The sequence below is a fragment of the Amphiura filiformis genome, chromosome 17 (genome assembly GCF_039555335.1).
Source record: "Amphiura filiformis chromosome 17, Afil_fr2py, whole genome shotgun sequence".
NCBI classification, from domain to species: Eukaryota; Metazoa; Echinodermata; class Ophiuroidea; order Amphilepidida; family Amphiuridae; genus Amphiura; species Amphiura filiformis.
In genome coordinates, this window is record NC_092644.1 from 54,183,076 (window position 1) to 54,190,457 (window position 7,382).

Consider the following 7,382-nt stretch of genomic DNA (forward strand, 5'->3'; position numbering starts at 1 on the left):
CAAAGGTTAGCAGGATTTGCAATAATCGGGCAATATTTAGCAAGATTTGATGTGGTCAGTGAAGATTTAGCATTATTTTATGCAATAGGCCTATATTTCAAGCTATTTTTTAAAAACCATAATAGCATATTGATCAGAAAAGTTGATGCACACAAAAACTACAAAAGATACAAAACAGAGCTGCCAGACTTGTTTTCAAGGCAAACCGTATGGAACACACCACTCCTCTGCTGAAAGAGCTTCACTGGCTTCCAGTAAATGAGCGTATTACCTACAAACTACTCACATTCGCTTATAAAAGTAGACATGAAACAACACCACTGTACATACAAAATCTCCTAAAATCTCACACATTTTCTGATGGTATGTTCCTACGATCACATGCTGATAACTCACACAACATATGGGAATAATGCCTTTTGCAATTCTGTGCCAGCTCTCTGGAACAAATTACCTGTAAAACTTCGCACTTCACATAGTCTGGCCACTTTTAAATCTAATCTGAAAACCTATTTGTTTCCAAACTAAGTTTTTTATTTTTAATTAAGTTGTACAATAAGTGTAGCCTAAGATGTAGTGTAAGTTGTACTTTTAAGATCATTGTAAAGCGCTTTGTTCATACTTATGCTAAGGCGCTATATAAATTCCGTTTATTATTATTATTATTATTATTATTATTATTATTATTATTATGCAATTTTGTAAAATTTGCCGCAATGTCTTGTGATTTACCCAAACTTAGCTCGATTTGCAGAGATTGGTCAGAATTTAGCATAATTCTATGCCATTTATAGGTTTAGGGGAGAGCGGGGAGTGTTCGCCCTAGGGGAAGGTTCGCCCACCCCTTGTTTCTTAGCACTTCGCAATCGGGGAATTTGGTGATGGCAAAATTAGGTGACATAGGTCATTATAAACTTCTCATATTAGCTACGCGACATATAGGGACGCAGTGTTCATCGAACTGCAGCCAAAACAAAAACAAAAAAATACACCAAAACGTATTTTTTTCTTGCATTAATAATGTTGTATTATCATTGATACATAAATACAGATGGTTTTAATGGAAATCTGTATTGGGAACATATCCTGAAGAAAATACAAAAATGAGGCAAGTTCACCCTTTTGAGGATGGGGCATGTTCGAGTAGTAATATGGCATGTAGGGACGTTTACTTCCGGATCACGAGGTCAAAGGTCAAACAAGAACAAAGGTCAATCGAGGTCAAAGGTCAACTTGGGTCACGTTTGGATCATGAGGTCAAGGGTTAAGAGGTCGAAGGTCACTTCTGGGTCAAAAGATCAACCGGAAATGATTAAAGGTCAACCGGAAATACCGCCATTTTAAAAATTAAAAAAATTGGAATTTTGTTTGGATAAAATAAGTCCATCGAAATTATCGTCGTTTTTGAATCGTGAACGTTAATATTAAATCATGCAAGCTCTATACAAAGCACGACACATATCGGACATTTCATACACGTTCAAAAATGTCTCAAAACGAGGAAGTATTACTGCGAGTCGTCCCCTCTCGATTCGTTATATTCCCGATTCAGTACCGGGACATATGGGAAATGTACAAGCGGTAGGCGTCGTCATGGAATAATTGATAGGAAGAGGCACTCCCTAATTAGCATGAGGCCGCATTCTTATTTTAATCCTTGATATTGCTCAATGGAATAAATCGTGAAATTAAATCAATAATAAAAGAAGCAGAGTTTTATTTTGGGCTTAAATTGGAGACAGCTCTACTAGAGAAAAGGGAAAATATTTGTCTTTGCTCTAAAGAAAATATTTAAGTTAGAAAATAATCAAATAAATTTAAATAAATATTTTGAAACAGAATGTTATGCCTCTATTGGAAAAAAATATATTACAATAACTTGTGTGTACTATAATTTATTATTTATTTATTATTAATTACTTACTTACTTACTTACTTACTTACTTACTTACTTACTTAATTAATTTATTATTTAATCACTAACATTTATACTCACTTCATCACTCACTCACTTAAAATTAATCTCATTCTGATGACAAAACAACCCAATTAATTATATCATGAACAATATTATTTAAATTATTAAAATTTTGTAAATTTGACCAAATATTTTTATAATTGTCCCAGAAAGATTAATTTGATTGTAGGTGCATGCAGTAGAAAATAGTCTAAAGACAATATATGCAAAGTTTAAGGCCTTTTATGAGCTACATTTTATTTCAGGTCGAAATATGGTGAAAAAATGAAATGTGTAAAAAACGCGTTTGAAAATGAAAAAAAAACCGTTGTTTTTAAATTTTTTTATCCGATTTGCATAACTTTTGAAAGTTTGTTTAATGTATTATCAAAAGTGCATTATCACTGATTATGTTAATGTGTCTAATAATGAAAAACACATTGATATAATGATGATTTTTGGATTTCTCTTAACACCTGTCTCACTTTAATTTCAAAATGGCAATTTATTGCTCGCATTTATTTCAGAAAAATTAATTCATCCACCAATGTCAAGAAATCTACCGTCACCACTGTCTATTTTACCATAATGACAGATTCAGTAATCATCCATCTTACAAAATAATATTGTGTGAAATAATATATGGTCAGTAAATCAATCAACCAATCAACTCCCTCCTCTCAATTACTCTTGCATTCATTCATTTACCTGTTATACCTTCACACTTTATTCCAACAATCAATCATCAATCAATCAATCAATCAATCAATCAATTCATCAATCAATCAACCCATACATCAACATATCAATCAGTTAATCTGTCAGTCATTTAGTCTCACGTCATCACAAGTCATAAAATTAAAATTGATCGACAACTTGATTGGTCGATCAGTTCATTGTTTCATTGTTTGATGGTTTGATAAGTCTATTGATCGAAATTGACTATTATATAATTATTAATATTGTTGTTGTTTGATTGATTGATAACTTGAAGAATTGATGTATCAATTAATTCTTTGAGCCGTTGCAAGTGAGTACGTGAAATGTTTAAGAGCTGAGTTACTTCAATAGGCCTAAATTAAATAAATAAACAAACAAGCAAATAAATTAATTAATAAATGAATAAATTAATAAATAAATAAATAAATAAATAAATAAATAAATAAATAAATAAATAAATAAATAAATAAATAAATAAATAAATAAATAAATAAATAAATAAATTAATTAATTAATTAATTAATTAATTAATTAATTTATTTATTAATTAATTAATTAATTAATTTATTAATTTATTAAGTAATTAATTCATACATTCATTCATTAATTAACTAATTAATTATTAGATGAATAAATAAAAGTTGTGCAAGAAAAATCAATGCAATAGATGTCCCATTTCGTTTACGGCTATCTATCTGTATATTTGTTTTGTTTTCATAAGCTGGAATGAACTAGAAAATAATATCCAAAATTCTCCAACATTATATACTTTTAAAAATAATCTAAAAAAACCATAATGACATGCCTGTAAGCATGGTAAGTAACCATAAGAGTATCATAATGGCTTTTGACAATTAATAATTTTGTGATTGTAATATGTTTAAGCCTAGATAATAAGCTTTTGTAATTGTTTGTTATTTTGTACATGTATGTTTGTTTATGCACGGCCCCAAGGAAGAACAACTTTTGTTGAATTGGGCTTTCCGTGTTGAAATAAAGTCTAATATATAAAATTACTGTAGGCCTATTTCTCTTTTGAAATCATTAGGGGCTGTGCAATAGTTATGATCCCTGGGGGCGCGTAAAATTTGGGGGGGCAAGAATTTTTTGGCGAGCCGCAAAGGAGGACAAGCAATTTTTGGCCAGCCGAGAGGGGGGAAAGCGATTTTTGGCACACATCCATGGGGTGCGTTTTAAATAAAACGCTCTAAAAAGGCTTCGAAAAAAACGGTACGGAAACGCTTATAATATGCAAATTTGCCTGCTCGCCGCGCTCGCAACATAATAAGCCATACCGCATGATACCCGCAAATCATTGGCATGTGCAAGGGGGGGCTAAGAATTTTGGCGGACCGAGAGGGGGTGCAAGCGATTTTGGCAGGCTGAGAGGGGGAACGATATTTGGCGGGCCATTCGGAAATTTTACCCCCGGTAACGTACTGTTATCCTAAGCCTTTTTAGAGCATTTTATTTAATAGGCGTAGGCCGACCATGAATAGGGCCTAGGGCCTATGTGCAAAAAAACCCTCCCCCCCCCCGGCTCAGAATTATTACACAGCCCTTGATAATCTCCGGGGATAATTATCTCCAAAATCATTCAATCATTCTTTTGATAGACCTAAACTCTTCTAGTAGGCCATAGATTTTAAATAGGCCCTACTATGAGTAGGCCTAGGCCTACACGTATTCAGCAAGTGACATGTACAAGTGCTATAAACGCCGTGCATCAGTGTGTCACTTCATTAATATTACTGCGGCTCACACACTGTAGTGTATAAATCAAAATTCAAAACACTCAGGTGATTACATAATCAGTGGCCTCAGCTCAATTGAGGGCGTTTCAATTTATTACGTGATTTGGGAAATGCACAAGATCAAATAGAACGGCGAGTAATGATTATTTACTTGTTTTTAAAACAAACTGCTTAGGGCGGTAATACAACGTGTACGTCCGATAACTATAGATTGAATGATATTTATCATCACACGAGGAAACAAAAACAAACGAGGTCAGTGGAGGTCAGTGGTCTCAGCTCTCACAGGGGGCGCACTTTCAAGCTTTGTACTCGCATTGAACAGACAAAGTTCGCAAACTGAATGGCGGCTTTATTTGTCAACCGTAATTAACATAATCAAGGGGTCGAACATGCTAATATCCATAACCGATCGATAACTGGACTCATTTTCTACCAAGCAAACCAGCGGGATTTGTCATAGGTTTGCGTGCGTAATAGAATAACCGTGAATTTAGTGTCACCCCCGTGGCGTACGGTTCTGGACGGTGACGGAGGTATATCTCTCTAAAGATAAACGACATTGGGAAAGTCTCAACGATGGTGAAAAGTATTTCATTTCTCACATCCTCGCTTTCTTTGCAGGTAGCGATGGCATAGTCGTCGAAAATCTAGCGACTCGATTTTGTAGTGAAGTGCAGATTCCCGAAGCGAGATTCTTCTACGGGTTTCAGATCATGATGGAAAATATTCACTCTGAAATGTACAGTTTGCTCATAGACACCTACATCGAAGACAAAAGTGAAAAAACATACTTACTCAATGCCGTAGAAACTATTCCGGTCGTGAAAAAGAAAGCCGAATGGGCTCTACGTTGGATCAACGATGGTACTGCCACTTTCGCCACGAGACTCGTAACGTTCGCCATCGTCGAAGGGATTTTTTTCTCAGGATTGTTCGCCGCGATATACTGGTTGAAAAAAAGAGGTGTTCTGCGAGGTCTGACTTTTTCGAACGAGCTCATCAGTCGTGATGAAGTACTGCACTGCAATTTCACGTGTTTTATTATTCTCGTACGTCGAACAAAGACCATCCGTCGAAACGACGTTTAACGCAATGAAATAGCAATGGTCATAAACGACGTTACATGAACTGCTGTTGCCCGTCCAAAACAGACAATTCATACCGCATTGTGTCGTAAGACGACACGACCTTGCCCAAAACTCCTTTTCGCAAAATGTTTCTGGGGCGGCATTCTCCCCACACAAATGAATAGGAATTCTGCCTGTTCGAATTCGCGTCAAATCTATTTACTTCTCATATATACTAGGTCAAATTGTAACCCCCAAAATGGATTTTATTACATATCGGACTCTACTTGTTCAATTTGAGTACTTTGAATCGATTCATAATATGACAAACATAACATTTTTCTGCATTTTGTAATGCCTTTTTTCGTCATTTTGAAACGTCATTATTTGCTACCAACGGCAACATGACTGCCTTACGGGAATTCTACGATTGACCAATTCACAATGGATTTCTCCATCTAGAGGGCATACTAACCTATTTTCGACTAGTGTAACATGCGGTTTCCGTTCCCGTATCACGTTTCACGTAAATTTCGCAATATCTCTAATGCTCACGAGTGACCGACGCGACGGCCTACCCTCATCTGCTGCATGTTCGTGCGCCCTTACATTTTGTCGTCTTTGTTGTTGCCTTCCACACACGAATCACACACACATCCACTCCAACTTTGTGCCGTATATATTTTTGTATGCAATTTTCTGAGTAAGTTTAATATAATAATTTTGTAAAATTGAGATAATAAGCTGGTGCATCATTAATTAATTTGAGATTACCCCCGTTTATTGCGGGAAGCCGGCTCCAGATCAAGAAGAAATCGCCAGAACTAAATCGTGATCAAGGACTGGAATTCGCCAGCGAAGTGGTTACATAACTCCCTGGTAACTGGATCACGCACCATTAGAAATTGATAATGTATGCCATAGACTTTGTGTTACGATCATTTCGGTCGTGGTGCAGAACTCAAAAGCGTGATCCAGTTGCCATAGTGATAATCGGATTACACGTAACAATTCGCTGGCGAATTGCCAACCTTATACAACACCCTCATTCGACCTAAAGTCGCCAATGGTCAACAAAAGGGCAAGTCCATCACAATATCCTAGGACTTCTTCTTCTGAAGATTTGTGTCACACATCAAAAATTCAAGGTTAGTTGGATTTCTGTGCTGAAAGTCAGTTTAAACTTTTAGAAGAAATTGTTTATCACCAGCACGTATGAACTTACATTCGAGTATTAGACATACAATTATAGGTTATACTCACACCATTTTCCAACACAAAGCAGATCAGGATACTCAGGGAAGAAAGACCAGTATTCGATGCGGGAGAAAACCGGAGAACCAGAACAAGTGATAGCGTCAGAGCAGGGAAGTACCACTAGTGGTACATCCCTGGTCAAAGCGAGTATGGGTTGATTTTTTCGGTAAATCCCATAATTCCTTGCGGTTAGACCCGAGATGTTTTCATTTGAAGCCACGTCGACTTGCAAACGATGTTCGCTAAACGATGTACACATCGACGTGACGTCAAATGACGACATTCTCGGGTCTAAAGAATTATAGGATTTACCGAAAAGGTCAATTGGAAACAGGAGGATGTGAGTTCATAAGGATAAAGGTCACAGTCGATGCGAAAACATGATATACCACCAACAGCCATTTTGTTCATTATAACGAATGGTTCATACGTCAGTTTTTACATAGACATGGTATAGACGAATCCAATTTCACGCATTCTGACCATGCCCGGCTTCGTCTATATACGAATCCAACGAGCCAAGTCATGGTCAGGATTTGGTCGGCCATTATAGGGTCCCTGCATGTACCAAACTGATGTTGTGAGTGCCCAATTGGGTGGATTAAACCCGCTTAAAATTCGATG

The 7,382-nt window shown here is 36.2% G+C and overlaps 1 pseudogene; it reads left to right on the plus strand.

Moving 5' to 3' along the window:
* Positions 1–1,128: 1,128 nt before the first annotated feature.
* LOC140137303 (ribonucleoside-diphosphate reductase subunit M2 B pseudogene) lies at positions 1,129–5,535 on the plus strand (annotated as a pseudogene).
* Positions 5,536–7,382: the final 1,847 nt, after the last annotated feature.